Source organism: Leptopilina heterotoma, unplaced genomic scaffold (assembly GCF_015476425.1).
Source record: "Leptopilina heterotoma isolate Lh14 unplaced genomic scaffold, ASM1547642v1 Lhet_201, whole genome shotgun sequence".
Classification (NCBI taxonomy): domain Eukaryota; kingdom Metazoa; phylum Arthropoda; class Insecta; order Hymenoptera; family Figitidae; genus Leptopilina; species Leptopilina heterotoma.
In genome coordinates, this window is record NW_025110916.1 from 1,632,793 (window position 1) to 1,655,716 (window position 22,924).

Consider the following 22,924-nt stretch of genomic DNA (forward strand, 5'->3'; position numbering starts at 1 on the left):
AAAAGATAATATTAAAAATCAATCAAATTCAATTAAAAATTGTCATTTTGAGGTTTTCGGGGTAGATCCTTAATTTGAAAATCAAAAATCATATTTGTAATAAGCGACCCCAAAATTTTTGTCTGCCATATTGGATCTGCCATTTTGAATTTGCATATCTGATTTCAGATTCGTAATTAGCGTTGTTTTGTATAAATTTGTTAATAAAAAATATCAAATATTATTTATTATTAGGATTTGTTTATTCATGTCCTTTATTTTTAATTACTACTCCATAAAAAAATAATATTTGCAGTGAAACTTGCACTAAAATCTTTTTCAATCTTCAGTCAACTTTCGCTTTAAATTTTTTGTCATATGTGGCCATTTTAATAAGTACAAAATGTTTCATTAGCTTCGCAAATAAATATTTTTAGAGAGTTACATATAATATGCGCTGCTAGCGCCAGAGCAAAATTGTGGCGGTTTACCTGTAATCAGTACAACGCCACAAGTAAACATAAATAATAATAAACATTCACAATAATCGGAGTAGATTTTATCAAAAATTTTATTTCGTCAAATAAATAGGTATGGACTATAATAATTTTGTTTGTGAAATATGTTTGTAAGAATCTGTGAGACGAAAAATATTCAATAAAAATAATTTTCTCGCATAAAATACAAGAAATTCTTCATCACCTCATACAAGTTTCTCACTATACGTATTATACATTGTATGCTTGAATATGCAATCAACTTTTCACTAAAAATTAATTTTAAATTGTATAAAGTATATTTCAAAATATTTCTTTGAGTTCAACTTTTATATAATTAAAAAAATAATTTTTTTCCTATTCTGTTCTTATTTCTTGCAACATTGCAAAATAGTATTGCTACTAAGCATACTTTTTTTAGCATTAGCCTTCTATTAATTTTTATATATTTTCTGAAAATAATCTAATGGATTTTGTACTAAAATAAAGTTTGGTAACGTTATTATTAAAAAGAATATGAAACTAAAAAAATTAAAAATAATGAAGTAAATAAAAATTGTAGCTACAAAGTTGAAAGAGAGAGAAAAAGAGAGACAGGGCGAAAGAAGGGGACAGCGAATAGCAGAAGGCCTCGAAATGTGGCAACAGAGCGTCGAATGTCGATGTATTGTAGACTCGGTTCCGTGCTGATACCCACGCTCTCTGGCGATTTTGCCTCTTGAATCTGTACAACGATGTTCAACCACTTTCAATGTGGTACATTCCATTCACCAGTTGAAAACCCGTTGCCATAAAGGTAACAAATACCTCTGGATACTTTCTTCTTATAAAAATAAGGATCTACTATTATTTATTACAAAAGAAAATTAACGCCGTATTTAAAAATTATTAAATAATATTTTTTTAAAATATTAGTTTTGGCTTCTTCTTGCAAATAATCGAAAAGGAAAACAATTTTCATTTCGCCAATATCAATGCAAAGATACAAATTAATTTAATTATTTAATCTGAATTGTTGCATATATGTAGGAATATTGTAAGTACGAAAAAAAATATTTCTGAGAAAGTTAAAATTTGAAAGAATAATTCCTAGTGAAAATTCGAAAGGTTTCTTAGGATGTAAAACCGTACTGTTTCTTCAGTGTTAACTGCGACAACTTTCTAGTTTGACATGAGGCGCTAGCGCTAGGTTGAAAGTAGCGGTAGCAATATAGCATTGGCTATAAAAGAAAAAGAGAAGAAACTTCCAATGTATGGTTGTTTCTGTTCCTGTTAACTTCTCTCCCTTTCACGTTTACCTCTCCCCACTACGCCGTCTCTCCCCCTCTCTAAGAGTACAGACTTGTGAAGGAAAACAGGTTCCAGGATAATAGAGAAACTGCGTTTTACAAACAACACTGCTGAAAACGAATGCCTAAACAACATTACGCTGAGACAAAAATACAATAAACTTATAATATAAATAAACAATCTTATTTTCTCATATTCTAATATTTTAATCCATTAATTTTAAACTTGTAATAAAAAATTTTAATTCATTATTTACTTTAATCTATAAAAAAACAGGCGTCAAACTTGTATTAAGAAAAACTTTTATCAAATGATATTGCACTCAAAAACAATTCTGCTTAAAGTTACTAGATGCGTCTGGTTAAAATATTTCTAGTGAAAATAACTAGAAATTTATGGTTAATAAGACTAGAAAACTCTGGTTAACCCACAAAGCGTTTATCCCGTGGTCTTTTTTTAAACAAAATTTTTGGTAAAATCAATGTGAATACACTGTTGTGAAAAATACCCAGAAATTTTTTTACTAGAAAAATTCTCGTTAAATTTACTAGCAATTTCTAACCAGAATTTCAAATACTTTTAGAACTTTTTTCTAAAACGTTTCTTTTTTTAGTTGAGCTAGATTACTTCTTGAGTGTGATTTTTAATTTTTATAAAAATTAAAAATAATACAATGTTAAATATGTGAATTTTTATACCTGAGTACACATACATTTCCATATCATTCACAGTATAAACCGTTAGGATATACATAAAAAGCTTCCATGTAGAAAATTTCCTAGTTCAGCAAATTTTTTAAGTGTGACTGGTAGACAGTGTAAATTTTTTTTAAAAGCTGCCGCCAACCCCCTAATTTTGTTCAGGGCGCATGAATAAGCACTAAAATGTATTACAGAATTTTTATTTGACGGATATCAGAGATCTTAAAAATCAAACAAATTCTTTTAATTAAAGTTAAAAGAAGTTTTTTGGGAATGGAATTTGATTTGTCATAAAGTAACACATGATAAATGTGTAAGGCCGCAGTCCCATGGCAGCGTTTTGCGTTGCGTTGTAATGAGAGAGAATGCAGCAAACGTATATTTGCGTCTTTTTTTCTCCCATTACGACGCAACGCAAAACGCTGTCATGGGACTCCACCCTAAGATTTGAGAAGATTAGAACTTACTGCGCAGCCTCATGAGTCATTGAAACAAAGATATAACATTGCGCATCTAATAAGTTAATATTACATTGTAATATTCTCTCAAGTTTTGTCTTGAAAATTCTCTCACATACAGACATTTCCCCAATTATAGCAACATTCACTCAGCTTACAGGTTTGGGGTTACGAAACTTACAGTGTTATTCTCTGGGAATACTCTGGTGCTGTGTGAGTTAATGCCAGAATTTCTTTATCACCAGATTTTCATTTAAAAGAATTTTTCTTTTTCATAATTTTATAGAATAATTCTTGAGATGTCGAGATTTCATTTGATCGATATTACAATTTGCCAAATAAATAATCTATTAGCCACAGTTCTAGTTATTTTTGAAATTCGCGCCAATATCTTTCACCGAGTTGTTTGTTTGGCTATTTATATAATTTTGATCAAATAGAATTTTAATTTTATCGTCTTAAAAATTCTATGAATTGTCAACTTTCTTTAGTCCCCTATAAAAATATGATGAGAATTTCCATAGAATAATATTGAAAAAAAAGAATGTAAAAATTATATCATCACCATAAAACATAATTAGGGGTAAGCGTTATAAAAACTTTTTTTGAACCACCTTAAAATGGCAGATCTAATATGACTGCCGAAAATTTGAAATTTAGTCGTATTTGCTTGTCACTCGGAAGATTTTGGATTCTTAGAAAAATACTATGTTTTGTCTAATAACAAATAACTTTATAAAGAAAGAGTAAATATAGGCATTATTTCTATATCATAAACATATTCATGTTAAATAATATATACTTTACAAGACACATTCTGGATGACAAATAACTTCATTGTCGTAAGTTTCTGTCTGTTTTGAGTCTTTTTGAATAACTTTTACATGTCTTTTGGTCATTTTTGGCCCAGAAATTGTATACGCATGAAAGACGTCTTTTAGTTGTCCTTATAACGTTTCTGAGACATTCATTCTTCGGTGGTTTATAATATCTACCCCTTGTTGCCGCATATTACACTCGTATTACGAATTTTTTTTGCATTCGCTGTATTTAACTTATTATAGTTCTGTAACTGACATTGTCTTAAACCTGAGTATCTGATTCATGATAATTTTCTTCTCCTGCACTGAGAGACCTTTAGTTCTGTAACAAACTTTCTATAAACTGCTGCTGAGCATTTTGGCGGTAAGCTAGAAAAATATACCTTTGGACTGTGGCGGAAAAAATTTTGGTGTCTGACTGACAAAAAATTAGTGAACTGCATAACAACAGTAGAAGGCCAGTAGCTTTTGGACAGTCACACGGCAAAAATTTGGAACGTAGCGAACCAAAACTAGTAGTAACATTCTTGTCCAACACGAATTTCTACAGCAGACCAAAAAGTCTCTCCATGTGAAGATAGACTATGCAATAATATTGATTTTATGTTAAATAATTTTTCATGTACTATTTTTAGTACGATTAAATTTATTAATAAGTCAAAAATAAAAAAAAAATTAGTATTATAAAGAAAATAACTAAGTTTAAGAAATGAAAATGTGATAAATGCAGTAAACAAAACAAGTTTTGTAAAAATACTTACATAGTAGGAGAAGGTAATGTTAAATGAGAAAATCTCAGTAGCCACAGCATATAGAGATCAACATGTATCAGACATTATTGTTCCTTTTAAATAACAAGTTGCACAGGAACCTGAAACAAACAAAAATAATTTATTAATTATTACAATTAATTAAAATCAACGTAATTGCTTAAGCTAATTGCAATTCTTATCCCTTTACTTAAATACCCTTTACTTAAAGATGGACTTTGGTTTCCATCTCGTCTTTCATATATTGGATGTGTTTCTATTAAAACACGCTCATTAAAAATTGTACTATTTATTTCCTCATTCCCATCCATATATTTGACCATTATTCCAACATCCATCTCTACTTTTAAATCTGTTCACACACCATCCACACTACCCCATTTACCACACAATATATTGGTGATTTATTCCTTTTTCCACCCTTGAACTCATATTCTTTCACCCACAGCAATTACTTCTATTTTGAAAACTATCTTGACAACAATCTTTTCTCACCTGAAATCCTTCTCAATATTCATCCTAACATATTTTCTATTCCTTCTTTTAAACTTTTCTATACCTTCCATTATCTGAATTAACTATTTTCCTTCTGCCTTCTCCAACTTATCTCCAAATTTTTTTCTTCTCTTTTCTTATACACTATAAAAATCTTCTTTTTTGAAACTACCTTAGTCTACCTTGCTTTTTTACGCATGTTCCTAACCTTCTTCAATTTCTCACTTAGCTCTTTTGTTTCTCTGAACCAACGATGTTGCTTTCGATAATTATTCCATTCTTATGGAACCTCGATTATTCGAACCTCTGTTATCCGAACCCTCTATTATCCGAACCAAAAATCATTTTATCCGAACTTCTATTATCCGAACTTTTTTTGGCCTCCCGAATATTTCAAAGGAAAATAACGAAATTTATGCCAGAAAAATCTTTAAAAATTCTGGATTCTATGTTTTATTAATATATTATTATGAATTAATATATATTTACGTATATATATATACTTATGTATATTTAAAAAATGGATTAAATGAAATATATATAATTCAACTGTCGATTTTTTTACTTTAATTATATAAAAAAAATTTAAATCTCTATTATCCGAACTTTCGATTATTCGAACCCGGCCTTGCCTAGGTTAGTTCTGATAATAATCGAGGTTCCACTGTATATTTGCCTTTGTCCCAATAATTATCCACATTCTTTCCCCATTTCCCTTATTCTATAACAATCCTGACTCCATACTTCTAATCACGGTATTTCTCTTTCTCTCGGTACCTCACAATCTACCTAATCACTATTCTTTCGTCCATGTCCCTAAACTTCTCAATTCGTTCACTTATTCCTCCTAGTTGCTTATTCATTTGCTATTATTCCGATTAAGGTAAATCAAATATTACACATTTTACACTATCCTCGATCTTTTACAAATCATATTTTGCACCTGTACTAAAATTGTATTAAAGCATCAATGATGCATCAGTTTATAATAATACATTACAGATTTACTTTGTTAGAGTAACTACTAACCTATACTTATCTTGTTTCTAACTACATTTACTTGTGTATCAATTTTATAAAAATTCGACTTTTTAAAAGTATAACTTATTAGGATTTAGTCAAAATCAAAAAGTACACACATAAAAATCTCTTTGGTATTATTAACTATGAACCTAGTTAATTTTAACATAGTAAAATATTTCCTTTTTTTCTAGGTTAATTCAACAAATCCGAACCTTATGAGAACGTTTGCATGCTAATGATAGTAGAAACTTAAATGGCATAATTTTAACGATTATTATTTAATTATATTAATATGTGTTTGTATTATATGTAATTATCTTTCATACTCAGTATTACTGGTACTAACATTTTTCTTTTGTATTAAATTTATCTACCACATACTGTTCCTTAAAGGACTAATTAGTCCTCAGAATTTCAGATACTTAAGTGGAAAAATAAATAATTAAAAATGAATGCTTCTTGGCAAGCAGGTATACAGTGGAACCCCGATTATCCGATATTTTTAGTCATCTTAAGACTATTCGATGATCTCTGAAATTTCTTGGTTATGTGAGATCTAGAGTTATCGCCAAACAAAAGCGGCGCACTATCGTGCGCGAGTATCGCTTTCATTGAGCAAAACTGTAGGTCGCACATAACCTACACTGAGAGAAGAAAAGCACAGAATCCGTACTGTGACAAACACCGGCCGTGTAAAATGCGTGTCAGTGCCCGTTCTTAATTTTATTCAGTTGGTGTCATTCATAGTTCAGATACTATGCTCAAGCAGCGCGGCGGCGGTACGAACTAATTAGTACAGGATCTGTTTCATAGTGACCGAGAGATACTGTACTTCTAAACAGTAGCATTTGAAGTACAACATCTGTACCTCAAGCCAAAGTCAAAATCCGTTTCACATTTTAGCACGACACCTATCACACAGTGGCAATGCTGCTGCGTTCAATTGGAGTACAGATGCTGAACTTTTCCATTTCAGAATCTGTGCTTTTCTTCTCTCAGTGTAGAAATTGAAGAGACCATACATTTATAGGTACAAAAATTTCATAAAAGTAAAGAAATTTTATTGTCGTCTAATACTTTTATCCTAGTTAATTCTACTATTTTTATAGTTAAAAGAACTATAGAATCATTTGTGAAATTGAAGGTACAATCCAAAATCAAAAAGAGAAAGCCAAAAAATCACGTTTAGTGTTTTACAAGGTCTACCAGACGACTATAATATATATTTTCTGTTTCAACTTTCAATATTTCTATTTTAACAAAAGGTAATAGCTCCAGTCGTCACTGCCTTTCTTATCGTCCATTTAGACAAAAATAAACATATTTTTATAAAATATGATAAGCTACTGAAGAGCTCAAGTTTCTATTGTAATTTTAAAAAAAAGTTACGAGAGAAGAAAATTTTGATGGCGGTCTGTCGGACCGCTCCAGCAGTTTAAAGGTTAACTGTGTGTGGACATTATTACTCTGACTAGGACTAGTCGGTTCCTCTCATAACTAGGAAACGTAGTTAATTCTGGTAAACAAATCCTCATTTTGCATGTACCTTACAAACACATTAATTATTTATATATTTGATCAGCTTTTACGGTTATAATGATTATTTCTGATTTTTCAAAAATTTAAAAAGCATGCTTTTATAGGCAATTTTTAATTACAAGTTTTATGTAATTTTTACTACACTGTAACCCTGTTGTAGTTTGCCTTAAAAACGCATCGATTGACCTATTTGTGAACCTCTCATCATTTAACATTGTGAAGTTATTGGCTTTTGAATTGTAGAAAATTAAGCAAATGCTTTAAACATGCTTAAATGTTTTATTAGTTTAACAATTCATATATCTATTGTCATTTTCGTGAATATGATGATAAAAATTTTCAATTTTGTTCAAAAATTGTAGTTCTGTTCATGTATGTTTTAAAATTATAAAAGCAGAGTTAGTATCTGTGGGATTTCGCTTTTGGATTTCAGCGATGTTGGAAATGTGTCTAATCCTGTTTTAATAATTTTCGTAAATCATTAATTATTAGTGAACTATGTGTGCAAAAGGGATAATGTAATTGATATTTTTGATTTTCAGAGAGGGTTAGGTGTATGCGTTAGGCAATTTTCTCTGTTTCTTCCTCCCTCTCCCTCTCTTTTTCGGAATGGTAAAAAATACTACTGTATGTGTCTTCTTCTGACTTGGTTCTATCCTCACAAACGATCAGCGGGTTGATTACACTGGCGATTCACTCTTGGCCCACGTTTCATTCCATCTTTCTCTTCTCTCTCTTTTCTCTCTCTCCAGTGTAGTTTCTTCTTTCTCTGTAGCTATCCTCTCTACCTACATCGATAACTATGTATATCTCTCTCATATCTATTGTTTTCATCTCACTGTCTTTATTCCCTCTCTCTTTTTTTCCTTTGTCCCTTTCATTTTATCATACTGTCTTTTTCTAGATGTCGAGTGAGAGGTAGAAACGGTAGGGGTTGTCATGGTAACGCCCCATGCTCGAATAATACATCGCTCTCTGTCTAAAACATTCTCTTTCTCTCCGTTAACTCTCCCACCCAACCAACCCGGTGCTGGCTGCTTACAGGATGATTCATTTTCTACGATTCCATCTTTCTTCGAAAGATGAAAAAGGGTCGTCGATCAATTGTTTTGTACCACGATTAAGAGAGTACAGTGCGAAAATTTTAATTTCTATTTCAAATTTTTAATTTAATGACTACTTTTAATTTCTTCTAGAATACGAGGGGAAAATATTTTCTACGCGCAGGATTGTTGAAAGAATTTATGCCGTTGGTATATAAATTTACTGCAAAAGTAGTACAGAAATCTGATTAAATGTAAAATTCCCATTGCGCTTTAAACACCTTTTGGGCGTACTGGAAATTTAAAAACTTACATTCTAATCTTCTAATATTTAAAAACGATCCTTAGGAAATAGAAAATAGTCGTTCCTTTGTGTTTTCAGTGAGAATATTATTATAATTCATAATGATAGTTATCTCAAAAAAATATTTTTAAACACAAGTATGTTCATGTCTGAAAAAATCTTTTCTAAAAACAGCTTGAAATCTTAAAAAATAATTTTAATTTTAACTTGTTATTAAAGTTTGTAATTAAAATATAGGTACTGAATACTTATATCGTGTTACTTGCACCATTGAATTTATTTTGCCCTAAAATCATTTTAATAATGATCGTTTTTAAACACCAAAAAACGCTTTCGGCAGCTCCCAGGCTATTGGTATAGCAGGAGTTCAAAAGGTGTGTGAGCACCATCAAGGTATCTGAGGATACAGAAATGGACGCCTTTGACGTTCACCAGGCGTGGTGTGTAAGGTCACACTTTTTAAATTTTCAGTCATCTATATATAAAGAAAAGATTTTTAAAAAAAGCCTAAACACATTCATTTCATATTTTATTTATTTTGACACACAAATACTTTTTTAATATTCGACATAAAACGCGATCCAGATTTTGATAATAAATGTGCAAAATTTGATGAACGTTGAACAGTACTCTTTGACACCAACATTATTTATAAAAATTTTAAAAACAAAATACAATTTCTCTACAACTGATCAATATTAATATTTTTAAAAATGTAAACATCTTTTGAATTTCTTTAAATAATTATTGTTAAAGAATTAAAAATTGAAAGCAAACTTATTGCAAAAAGGGGAACCGAAAAGCCAAATGACAGTTGATTGTATTATCACAGTGACGCACGCAAGTGCCCAAACTCACATTTGGGGGCTGGAGATGAGAAACATGAAAAATTTTAATTAATTCAATTCAATTTACATTCAAGTAGACAAGAAATACAAAATTCCTTTAGCAACTTATCACTTTTGAGCCATACTTTAAAATAGTTTTTAGAAGTAGAAAATCGTCATGTTTATAATCAATTAAATAAATTTTATTATGTTAAATAATTGTTCTCAACTTTTTACTATATCTATAGGTACGTAAAGTTTGTTTAATTATTAAGTAAAGAGATGAAAATGCCCTGTTTATAGAAATCGGTTTAATTCTAATATATAACAACATAATATATAGATGTGAGGCAACATTTCTCAAGTGACTCAACTTGAAAAATAAAGTTCTTAAAATCGGGCTAAAATTTGCATAAAGTTTAGTACTGACGGTGAATACTTCAGCGACAAAGTATTGTCAAGTTCTATCAAAAATAGCAGAAATGGGAGGAGGTTATACATTTTAGTCAAGTGTCACATCAGTATACTTCTTGAAGAATCATTACTTTTATAACAAATAGGGTGAAACAAATTTTGGTCTCCACTTATTTTTTAAAATACTAATAACCTCTTCCTAATGGTATAAAAAATCATTTTTATTTCAAGAATATTTAATAATAATGAATTTAACCCTAAGCTCTACAGAGTTTCGAGATACTTATGAAAATATAATGTTTACACAAGCAGAATTAAAAAAATTATTTGTTTATAAAATTTACATAAGAGGAAAAAGGTAGTAAAATTTTTGTTGTTGATAATTTTAGCCAATGCTAATTTACGAAGACAGTGGCGCCCTCACCTAGGAGAAAATCTGCTGCAGGAGATTTTTACTCCAAAATCAGATTAAAAATTATATTTTTTTTCTTGTGATATGATCATAAAATATGTCATACTGCTACTATAGAATCTAAAAAATCATTTTCTTAAAAGTATTAGGTATTCTATACAACTTCAACGTAGTGATTTTTGAACAAGTACTCAGTTTTGAAAATATGCTTATTTTTTGTTTAAGGAAGAATCTGACGAACAGTCTTCTAAATGAAAGTTAGTCTAATGTCACAATTTCATATTTTAAGAGAAAAGGACAAATTAAATTTTAAGTTCGATTTACTAATAGAATAGGGTCAATTGGGGTAAATGTAAACGGAATATCTATTTTTGACCAAAAACATTAGTTTTTTTTGTTAAAAGGTAAAACGGACGGATTTCTTTTGCATGAAGTTGTTGCTAGTGTTCCCTAGAAAAATTTTATGAGGTACAAAGAAATATTGATGCACCTGAATCGCCTAAAAATGCACCTGAATCGCCAGTCATTTGACTGTTTACATTTACCCCGAGATTTTGAAATTTTCCTAAAATTCGGGGTAAATGTAAACACCACTGTAGTTAAGCGAGGTTTAAGAAACAAGTTATTTCAAGTATACTACTGTTTTAAAGGATCTAAAAACTGAAAAAAAATTCTTCGTAGATGTATAGTAATATCAACCAGTTGACTGATAATGTATCATATAAATAAACAATCAACCATTACAAAATTAGTAATGTAAAAACTTGAATAGCTTGAAGAAATTTTAATAGATTTTCATTCAACTTGGTAAAAAGAAGTTTTTAAGGTTGCTGAATAAAAATCTAAAATCGAATTTTTAAATTTTAAAATGGTGGATCCAATATGGCGAATGAACCTAAAAATAATATTTTAAAAAATTGATCAAATTTGTTTGAATCTGGTTACTAGGGGGTTTTTGAGGTCGCTGAATACGAATTTGAAGTCAAATTTTAAATTTTCAAAATGGCGGATGAACCTAAAAATATTTTTAAAAATTGATCAAATTTTCAAAAAAAAATTTTTTTTTTTTATCAAATTTTTTTTTTCAAAGAGGACCTAATTTCCTTTTCTATGTAATATTTACATTGCCAAATTAATGAAATTGTGAAATAGAAGCAAATTTATTCAATTATTTTCTTTTAAAATGTAGTTCAAGTTCTGTTTACATTTACCCCGAGTTTTCGAATTCTCGGGGTAAATGTAAACACTTAATTATTTATTAAGTAAATTGACAAAAATCAAAGTCCATTTTTGTTAGGGCATTAATAAGGAAGAATTACATATTTTTGTTTGATTTTTAAATTTATTTTTATGCAAATGCGAGACAAAATACTGAAACAGTAAAATTTTGATTTTCAATCTTTTTTGCATTAAAAAATAACTTACACTATGGCATTGCCAATTGTCAAAATAAAATATTGGCAATACTCAGAACATCTTGTAGGTGAGCTGAGGTAAAAATATTGACGTCGTACTTATTTTTAAATTTGTAAATTTAGCTGAAACATCTACTGTTTACATTTACCCCTTGTTTACATTTACCCCAAATGACCCTATAAAGAATTTAATTTTCAATATTTCAATAAACATTACAATGTTTTGTCAATAAAAAATATTTGTTAAATTGTAGATTACGTTTCATTCAGATACCTTTGACAGAAAATTTTGAACATATATGTAAATTGTGAAAATGAATATAAATAAATATAATTTCTGTAATAATAAGGCCTAAATACGGCTTTTTGTACAATAAATAAATTATTACAATTACTACTTTTCAGTTATCAACAAAAAGCATATATAAATAAATAATAATTTTTTAAATTTTAATTTTTTTAAGTCTGCATTCCTTTGGATGAACGTCCTTAAAAATATGACCCTCTCCAAAAAAGTATCTTAGAAGCAAAAAATTGTAGGTTATGTTTGAAATTTTTTGAGTGAAAATACACAAAAAAGATCAACTCTTAATGTAAACCACTTATATTTAAGTCTTTATTACAACTACATGTAAAATAATATTAATAAAAACTGACTTTACTTTTAAACAATTAAATAAATGCTTTTAATTAAGATAAAAATAACAAACATAACCTTAAAATGATTTGCTTTTAAGGCATCTTTCGTCGGAGCATCTCACAAATATAAGTTATATGCTCGAAATCAAACAACTTGATTGCAATAAATATTAATTTAATATTTTTTTGTTAGTTTAACAAAATTTTTTTGTTAACCCAAGAGCGAAATGCTAAAACTGAAAAAACGGCCCATCATTGATCCAAGAATGTCTGTCGAGAAATGGCAAAAGTTACTGGGCCATTGCTGGTGTTCAAAATGTTCCATTGCTAACCAAAAAATTAAGTAGACCAAAGAAAATCGTTTTAATAAGAAAATTTGTTAAGTTCAACAAAATTATTTAGTTAAGGCTACTAAATGTAATATATTTGGTATAATAAAGGGATTTTTTAAAATTAAGAGACAAAGTTTTATTACTTTTTGTAGTTTACTTTTAAAAACTTTTCCTTTTTCTCTTAATTATCATTTAATTAAATTACATTTTTTTATATAATCTGCAATTCTTTTTATACAATACTTTTAAAATTTATTATTAAAAATATATTAAAATAATCAATTTCAAAAATAATATGTGACTTTTTACAAATTAGATCCATATTTTCATTTAAAAAAGAGAAAAAGTATATAATTTTAGGTGTTTTAGAGAATTTTTATAATTTAAGGGAACAAATATTAGGTAAAAAAGGAGACAAACTGTGATCACTGCGCAAATATTCTTTCAGTACAGTAATGGCAAATTTTGAATATTATAAAATTTTAATATTTCAATATTATTAAAATAGTTTATTAGAAATCTTTAAAGAATCCACATAGAATTCCAAGAATTCTACTTTAAAATCAGAAAACAAAGTATTCAGAATTTTCTAAAATTTATTAACACCGTGTTTATAACATTACTTAACTTATCATCATAAATGTTTAAAGTCATAATTTATCTATTGCTCTATAAATTGTTTATTTATAATTATTAATAATATTAACAACATAATATACTCCACTTTCAAATTTCGCGCGCTTTCGTGACTTTGTTTTTCTGTTCAATACTCGTTCTCTGTCAGAGCGATAGGAGGCTCCCCGATTACTTTTCCAAATTTAGCTCTCTAAACATTTTGTTAAATTTTGTAGATGCATTTTTCATAATTTTTCAATAATGCAAGTGCAACTTTATAAAATACAAACTGTCAGGTAATAATGGTTGTCCAGTTTGTAAATTTTCTTTTAGGTTATGAATTACTAGGCATGTGTCTTAAAAATTAATATCTTAATTTTCTGTACGTTGTAGAGTAAAATTTGGGTTTATTTCTTAAACATTATATGCAGCATTTGAAGTTAATTTTTGAAAACAACATTTTTTTAATTAAGCCCGCTTATGAAACTTTCAATTAATAATGTATTAGCTGAAAATATATAAAGAAGGGAACGTTTTTTATTCGTCAGTAAAAATCCGACCCTGTTCAATCTTGAGAAGGGCAAGAAGGTATCAGTTACTGCGTCCATGTAAAACTGGTTTGGAAGGATGTGATACGAGCATGCATTGGCTCACACACCACTACAAGTATGCCTTGAAAATTCCACAGATGTTAGAGAAATGAAGAAGGGGAAATAAGGAAGAGAGAAAGGACAACGTGTGTAAGAGTAGGAGAAAAGATGAAATAGTATTCAATTGACCCTGTATATATATATATATATATTATATTAATATTATATTAATATTAATATATTAATATTAAGTTTATTTTATTATGTTTTAATTTGTATTTAATTTATTTGCAATGAAAACTTTCAATCCATCACAATTGTTTGTTTATAACAACAAATTTTGTTAGGTTAACAAAAAGTTTCATTACATACATCAATGGCTTTTGATGAAAGTTCATTGGAAAAAGTTTGGATAAAATTTTTTGGAAAAACTTTTCAAATATTGGAAATGGCCAAACTGCAGTGCGCCACCTGGCGGTTATCTACTCTTGGCGGACATTTTTCTCCTTCGTCTCTCTTCACACAAGGCAAAAGAAAAACAGAAAGAAAGAACAAAATGTCTTACAAGAGTAGACCACAAATCCAAATTTAAAAAAATTTTTTTTTTTTAATTTTCCTAGTTTATCCTGATTTACAATGTGGCGGAATACGTATAAAATTTTAGTAAAAAATATTTTTCTAATCAAACAATACATTAAAGGGTAACTGATTAAGATCCTAAAATTAGTTCTTAAAAATTCAAAATGGCTGATCCAGTATGTTAGACAAGATTTAATTGGAACATGTCACAGTCGTTTCAATTTTTACTGGAAGTTTTTAATGAAAAAACTGACACGACTTTCACACATTATGAATTAAATAAAAAATGTTCGGCCATTTGTAATTTCGATGGAATAAAAATACAATTAAATATTACATTTTTAGTATGTAGAATTCAAGTTAATTTAAATTCGATTAAAAAAAGTTAAAGAAATGAAAATTTTAACTATAGTGAATTTGTTTTTTGGGGGGGGGGAATTTATTGTTTTTGATAATGTACCGTTATTACGCTAATATTACATTATTATTATAATTACTAAGTATTTTGGCTTTGATAAGTACTAAGACTTATTACAGAGGTATTACATGGTTTTTTAGGGTATTACGCCAACGTAATTCATGCTATTATATATATATAATTTAAATTTATGCTATTTATAATTGAGAAGCCTCATGCAAAAACATACGAGGCACCGGATTACAGTCCGAGCGCTTCATGCGTTCTTGCATGGGGTCCGTCAATTAGAACAAAAATGAATCTTTGTTACAATTTTCTATTTTTAAAAAAATTAGATATTAGCAATTATAGTTCAACAAGGATTGAAAAAAATTTTCCTGACTTTTCACTATAAGACACAATTAAATTAAAATACGTTGGTTACTATCATATTGAAAATAAACTAATATCTATTGGTATAATAATATAGGATTGCAATTATCCTCATCAATTCAGTGGCTTTCTGATCAGTAAGTTGATGAATTCAAATTAATTCAGAGTACTGTAATTTTATTAATTGTAATATTTGAAATTTATTAAATAAAAAATATTTGCAAATAGTTATTGAAATTTCGATGGGAGAAAAACTTTTAGTATTGATTTAAGGTCGGTCCTACAAAATTTAAAATTTTTATCAAAAAATACTGATATTCGGTATTGGTCTACAATCTACTTTCAATTAATATTAACAAACCCTATGTCTGGGTACGTTTTATAGTTTTATTTTTAACCTGAATACAAAATGAGTTAGAAATAATTTTAATCTTAAAATTACATTACAAGTCACTTTCATACCTTTTAAAAAGAAATATTATATTAAAACAAAATAAGTATATGCTTGATCGAAATTTTACAGTTCAAACATTAAAATAATCCTTTAATGTTAGGAACTGCGCACGCGCGGAGAATACAGGCAGGCGGCTATTTTTGAGTTCGAGATTCTAAGTCAGATCATCGATTACCCTCAAATAAGAAAAATAATTATATATTACCCCAAAAAGCTAAAGTACTTTCATGACTAAAAAAATGTTCATTTTTAAATAAAAGACAAATTACTACAGAAAAATAAAAAAATTGGTAAATATCTGAAATTAAATAACTAAATATTTCTAATATGTACAATCGTAAGGAGATGTTTTTTCTCTTTTTAATATTTACATGTCTAATATAACCTTGCAAAAACGGAAATAATGAAAAAGGGAGAGAAAATACTGTACAGAGGATTATGAACATCTAAATAAGTTGAAACTGACATATGACGTGACCATTTCAATGATATAAATGCCCAGTGCAAAAGAAAAGGCTTAATTTAAATTTTCCAATATTCATTTCTTTATTTTTGAAAAAACTTGTTTATAATTTCAGCAATGTTTCTCATACAGTCTGCTTTTCTTGAAAAACGAAGGGAGCGTCATGTCAGTGTCCTTTAAGTATGTTAGTTGTGTGCGCGCGACGATGTTGGAAATTTCACAATGTTAGAGTGGGGATAGCTTCAACAGGGAATTATAAGAAAACATTGGCGCCACAGTGGCGGCTTTGGGAAGCTCGGCCACGTGCGTTTGCTATTGAACGGACGCCATCCCCGATCTCGTGCAGCCCACCACCCATTCCAACCCCCTTCATTTCATTCCTCCCTTAGCCGTCCTAATTCAGGATTCTCTCTCTCTCGCGCTCGCTAGCTCTATCTTTCTCTTTTCTTAACCCACCCCTTTTTCCTATCCTGCTCGCTCTGTACTAGTCCCTGTCCCATCTCTATATACGTTTAGTTTCATGCCGCGTCACCATCCAACCTACACTAACCTCCACATACACACCATAATCAACCATCACTAGCATATGAACGTATACTAGGAATGCTTCTGCTTTTAGAATGAGTTACATGTGTAGCGACGGGATGGTATGCGTGATTTTATATCCATGTGAATTGTACACTTTTTTACCAAACCAACATGGCGGCATATTAAATATTATCTTAATTTTAATTATTTAATCCATAGATATCAATACAATTTATTAGATATAGTCTTTTTCGATTCCTTCATGATTCATGATTCCTCCCACTTGACTGGACCATTTTCCAATCTATTATAATAATTAAAATGGACGCCATTTTCTTCTTCATGAAAATATTCCATCTATCCGACTTTTCATAAAACGTCTTTATTCAAAAAGAAAAATATATTACACAATTCTAACTTTTTGACAAATATATTATGATATTCATAAAGAAAAAATGTCTAATTTTAAAAATTGTGAAAAAATTGTCCCAAAACCTAACCTCTCAAAGCCCTCAAGATTTATACCCAATGGAAAAGAAGAATTTTGGCGCAATTCTGCGGCAGCATATTCAAGCAGTTTTTAATACTGACTCAGTTGTCGGAAAGTTGGCATAAAGATTAGTACATAATATACACTTGGACTGCAATACTGCGCCGTTGCTCTTTCAGAGTTCCACCAGGGTCGAGTCTCCACGGCATGGCACTCTGTGAGACTGAGAATTGAGATACAGTACCGTCCGCAATTGTCAGTCCACCCATTTCTAAAGGAATGACAAAAATTTTTTAACATAAAATTCATGAAAACTAAAATTTTTTTTGGTTTATATTTTGAAAGACGATAAAATTTTGAAAAGAATAAGACCTTACAGAAGTCATTTGGCCAAAATTTGTAGAAGATATTCCTAAAAATCGTCATTTTCAATGTTTTACAAAAATTTAAATAACTTCTAAAATAATGAACGCTTTTTAATAATCTTAGGCTTATTTTAAAGGTCTTTTTCTACGGAATAAGAATTACTTATAGGCATTAACCTGTCATTTTTAACTTGGAATAAGCATGACGTCAAAATTAGACAAAAAAATTGGAAAAATTTGAAATCAATTTTTTGTACTAAAAACTATTCTAGAACATATATAAAACATGATATGGTGTAGATTTTTCAAGAAATTTTAATAAAAATATATGTTTGAATTTCAAAAATTATTTTTCTTTTAATAATATTATTTCAAATTTTTTGAATTTTTTTGTCCAACTTTGACGTCATGCTTATTCCAAGTTAAAAATTATAGGTTAATGCCTATAAGTAATTCTTATTCCGTAGAAAATGACCTTTAAAATAAGCCTAAGATTATTAAAAAGCGTTCATTATTTTAGAAGTTATTCAAATTTTTGTAAAACATTGAAAATGACGATTTTTAAGAATATCTTCTACAAATTTTGGCCAAATGACTTCTGTAAGGTCTTATTCTTTTCAAAATTTTATCGTCTTTCAAAATATAAACCAAAAAAAATTTTACTTTTCATGAATTTTATGTTAAAAAATTTTTGTCATTCCTTTGAAAATGGGTGGACTGACAATTTCGGACGGTACTGTAGCACGCCACTGAGGCTGAGTAATGCCTCAGAATAAAATGCATTAAAAATAAAACAAATACATTATATTATTTCTCACTGGTTTCAATATTGTAAATAATTTCATTTCATTTATTTTCTGCTTAAATATTTAGAAACAACCATTCTATCATAACTACCATAAGTAGCATATGGTAGATCCATATCATACAAGGACTATTTAAAACTTTAGGTTATGTGTACTTTAACGTAAATCTTATAAATCATACTTATAATTAAAATAAATGAAAATTTTAACAAGTGGATAAAATTTCCAATGAAAATTTTAATATAGTGGAAATTCTGTAGAAAATTATATATATATATATATATATATATATATATATATATATATAGTAGACTGACGCCACTGGCGGTCACGCTTGCGCATTTCTTGTCTGATCATTCTCCTACATACTTTTAAAATATTAATTTTTTTGAATTTTTAAAAAATAAAATATTACGCCCCCTCCCCTTTCTTATAGCATCGTGAGTTATAATATTGAAATATAAAAATATATTTCCACCTGAAATATTATTCACGATCCTATAAAAACAAAGTAAATAGTAATTTATTATCAGAGAAAAAATAGAAGAAATTACAGAAAAAATATGTGAAAATAGTAATTAAGTTGAAATCTCATTGAAGAGAATAAATTGCATTTTTAAATAAATAAAATGAAATTCTCTTGCTTTTAATATTAAAATATAAGAAGATAGAACATAGTATTAAAAACACGAAATTCACTGTTGAGGCTTTACTTGGTTATACATGAAACCACGTTCGGAACCATTGCGCATTCGAGTGTTGGTAGAAGAGGGGAGGGGGAAGCGAGGGAGGATGAGAGAGCGTTAGGGAGGGAAAACGAGGATGAGAAAAAGCGTCATGAGGAAGGGAGAACGAGTATAAGAGAGAGAGACAGACAGAGAGAGAGAAGGATGGAGAGTATTGCATTAGTGTGGCTGTCGCTGCCTGCCAAGTATGCTCGTCTATACCAGCGCTTGCGCAGAGAGATTTTTATGCGCCAGCGTATATCGTCATACCTAGACTTTACAGTCCTGATGTGGATACCGTATTCACTTTTATCTACAAATTTTTAAATTTACACTTCAGATTAACATTTTTAGGTGTCATTAATAAATGCAATTAGTAACTAAATTGTTTATAACGTAAATTATTATTTTTATCATTAACATGTCAGTAATTTCACATTAAATTAGATATGATAATTACCTTCACCAGAAACTGTATCTTCAGCAATATTGACAACCTTGCCTTAATGTTGCTCTTATTTCTACATTATTGATACAATTTACAATAATAGAATAATTGAAGCAATGTTGACAACATTGCTGCAAGTCTTAAAAAATGTAAGAAGATTTATAACACTCATATATTTTTACTATTTTTCATGATAAAGTTTAAAGAATAAATTTTAAATTTCATTTGTAAACGGATTCATTTTCTAGTATAGAATCAATGGAAACAATATAAAAATTCGTTGCAAAAACATCATCACAAAATTAAAATGAGAATATTAATTTCTTCAGATTTTTACTCTTAAATTTTGTATAAAAAAGTTTACAACTAAGCAACAAAACAATTTTGGTAATTAAATCTTTACTAATAATACATCTATCAGATTTTGCATCCATATTTGGCAAGTAAGCATAGACCTTATTCAGGGTGTTTAGCGTCCGGCAGGGTGTTCTTCGGCTGCTACTTCTTTAAAAATTGATTTTCGATAGATTTTCTTAAAATTTTGAGGAAATGTTTCTTCGGGTGCCCTTTAAATGGGGTAAAAATTTCAAAACCTTTTGCCATGTCAAAAAACGAGATATTATGGTCGACATTTTTTATTTTTAACATAATCGCATGTAAAAGTGAAAGTTTGAACTTGAATAAGTCAAAATTAACTACCTTCAGTCTTATATTTTTCAAAAATTTTAAAAAGATATATTATAGGTATATAGGCAATTTCACGTTAAATTTCAGTCCACATTTTTAATTTATTGCAGTTGAACCTCAATGTTAATGTAAATATCTAAAAGAAGACATAAATGCTATTGGATATTGCAAAATAATTCCAAAACAATCATTTATCCACAAATATAAACGAAAATAATTGCAATTTCTATTATCCGATCTTTCGATTATCTGAACCAAATCCTGCCTGAATTAGTTCGGATCATTCAGTTTCCACTGTATTTAAAAAATCATTAAATTTTAATAGTATAGTCATTAATGTATTAAAAATAAATTCGGGAATAATTTAGTTTTAGGTTTGGGAAATCCGGGAATTTGAAAATCATAATTCGCTAGACACCCTGTTATTGTTTTAATATGCAAGAACAAGAATTATATTTTATTTTCATTTACAGAAAGTATTCTTGCCTACCGCAAAGATACACTATTTGACCCAGAGTGATGACATTTGGTTTACTTAAACATATTATGTTGTAGATATTGTATAGAGGGAATTCTGTTACCAATAGAGCACAAAAAACATTTTTAATATTACACATGAATACAGTAATATGTACACAGGAAAAATAATTATTCATTCTTTTCAATTATAAATTTTTGCTGCGTATCAAATAGAACCAATGTTAAACGAGAAGAGATCATTTTAAACTCAGGTTTTTTCCGTGAAAATGTAAGCATCTTATTTGCTTTTCGCATAAACCCGAGCAACATGAGTGCCCTGCAATGGGCTTTTAGTACAAATTTTTACAATTTTATAAAACTAAGTAGCAATATTGCCCAATTAAGGAACACCAACTATCATTCCATCCAAGAGTGATAATAATTATTAAAATTGAAAAACGTATCTTTTTTTGTATTTTGTTGTTAAATTTTATGTACCTAAGTTCAACCCCCACAACACCGGATATTTCAGAAAATTCTACGGACTAGCTGTCCGAACATTGTCAGAAATTTATATATTTTAAGGATGTCCTTAGGATGTACACGGACATCCCTGGAACGTTCTGTGATTTATTATAATAAAAATCGTTTACAATTATAAAAAATATTTTATAAGCCCATCCATTCATCTATTTATAAATCTTTGACGACCTACTTTTGAGAAACTATTGATTTTTCAAAAATTAAAAATTTTTTAAAACATTTTAGCCAGCTTTGATCTCTATTAGAAAGCAGTGTTCATGCAGTCAGGGATCACAGTACTATTTTTCCTTGTAATAGGTAAAAAGATGAATTATTTTTAAAATAGATGACAAAAAAGTTATATAACATAAAATAATATGTAAAATAAGTAAATTGTATTTATTCATATTTTCATTAATTTTATTTTTTCTTAATAACTAAAGATTAAATAGGGGAAAGAAATTTGAGATAAATTGAATTATTATCAATTGTTTAAAACTTAAATCAATTAAAATTTGGGTACATTATAATAAATTGATGAAATCAATTGACATTTTATATTATAATATAATGAGACTAGATTATGCTGCTTTCCCAGTAAGAAGTAAGGAATTGAGAAGAATTGGACATTTTAACTTTTTACAGAAAATGTAAAATTATCAATTTTGTTGAATTCCGTTTCTCTCCAATTCCTATGTATTCCTTTTTGAGGCAAAGATTTCTTGAAAGTGAATTCCAATCAATTCCGTTTTAATATTTCTTTAATTTTTGAATTTTTGTGAATTCCGAAATACTGTGTGATACTCGATAAGTTCAATTCCTGTCTATTCCGTTTTAATATTTTGTAATTTTTTAATTCCTTTGAAGTTTGCAACACTTTGAGATAAGTGCTTCTAAAATTCGGTAGTCATAGTACAGTTTAAACAGCTGAGCGGACAAGCTGTTTGTCTCCGACAATTAAGCTTGAGGGTTCAAATCTTCGAACCGTCAAATTTTTTTTCCGCTTAAAATATTAAAACGGTATTCAAAAGAATAAACTTAGCTTTTTTCGGCTTCTCCAAATGAAAATGAAAAGAATTGGTCACAAACGGAATTCAAAAGAATTAAAAATTTCGAATTCTTATTAATTCCTTACTTCTTACTGGGTTGCAAATAAAATTATGTTCTTTAATGCTTTTGGAAATTGCAATTATTATTGTAAAAAATACTTTATAATGGGAATTTTAACACTAGATAACATTTTTGAAATTTATGCTTTTATGCACAATCATAAAGTTTCTATATCCTAGCTATATTAAAAATTTTGACGTTTTAAATTCAGTCAATTAAGATTTTCATCGATGAAAGTTTTAACAATTTATTTTGAATTTAAATTTATAGAAATATAAATTAATTAAAGATTTTCAGAAAATAGCTTTAATTAAAAATATGTAAAAATTTACAA

The 22,924-nt window shown here is 28.7% G+C and overlaps 1 protein-coding gene across 6 annotated transcripts in view; it reads right to left on the minus strand.

The window, feature by feature from the left end:
- LOC122501098 overlaps positions 1–22,924 on the minus strand; it is a 47,511-nt gene that overhangs the window by 15,302 nt on the left and 9,285 nt on the right. For 4 of the 6 annotated variants that reach the window (XR_006301540.1, XM_043610364.1, XM_043610366.1 and 1 more), the window contains one exon: positions 4,508–4,617. The gene's annotated coding sequence lies outside the window, so the exon portion shown is untranslated. Of the gene's footprint in view, positions 1–1,983; positions 4,329–4,507; positions 4,618–22,924 lie in introns of those variants that run through there. The other 2 variants (XR_006301542.1, XR_006301541.1) reach the window with 2 other exon arrangements.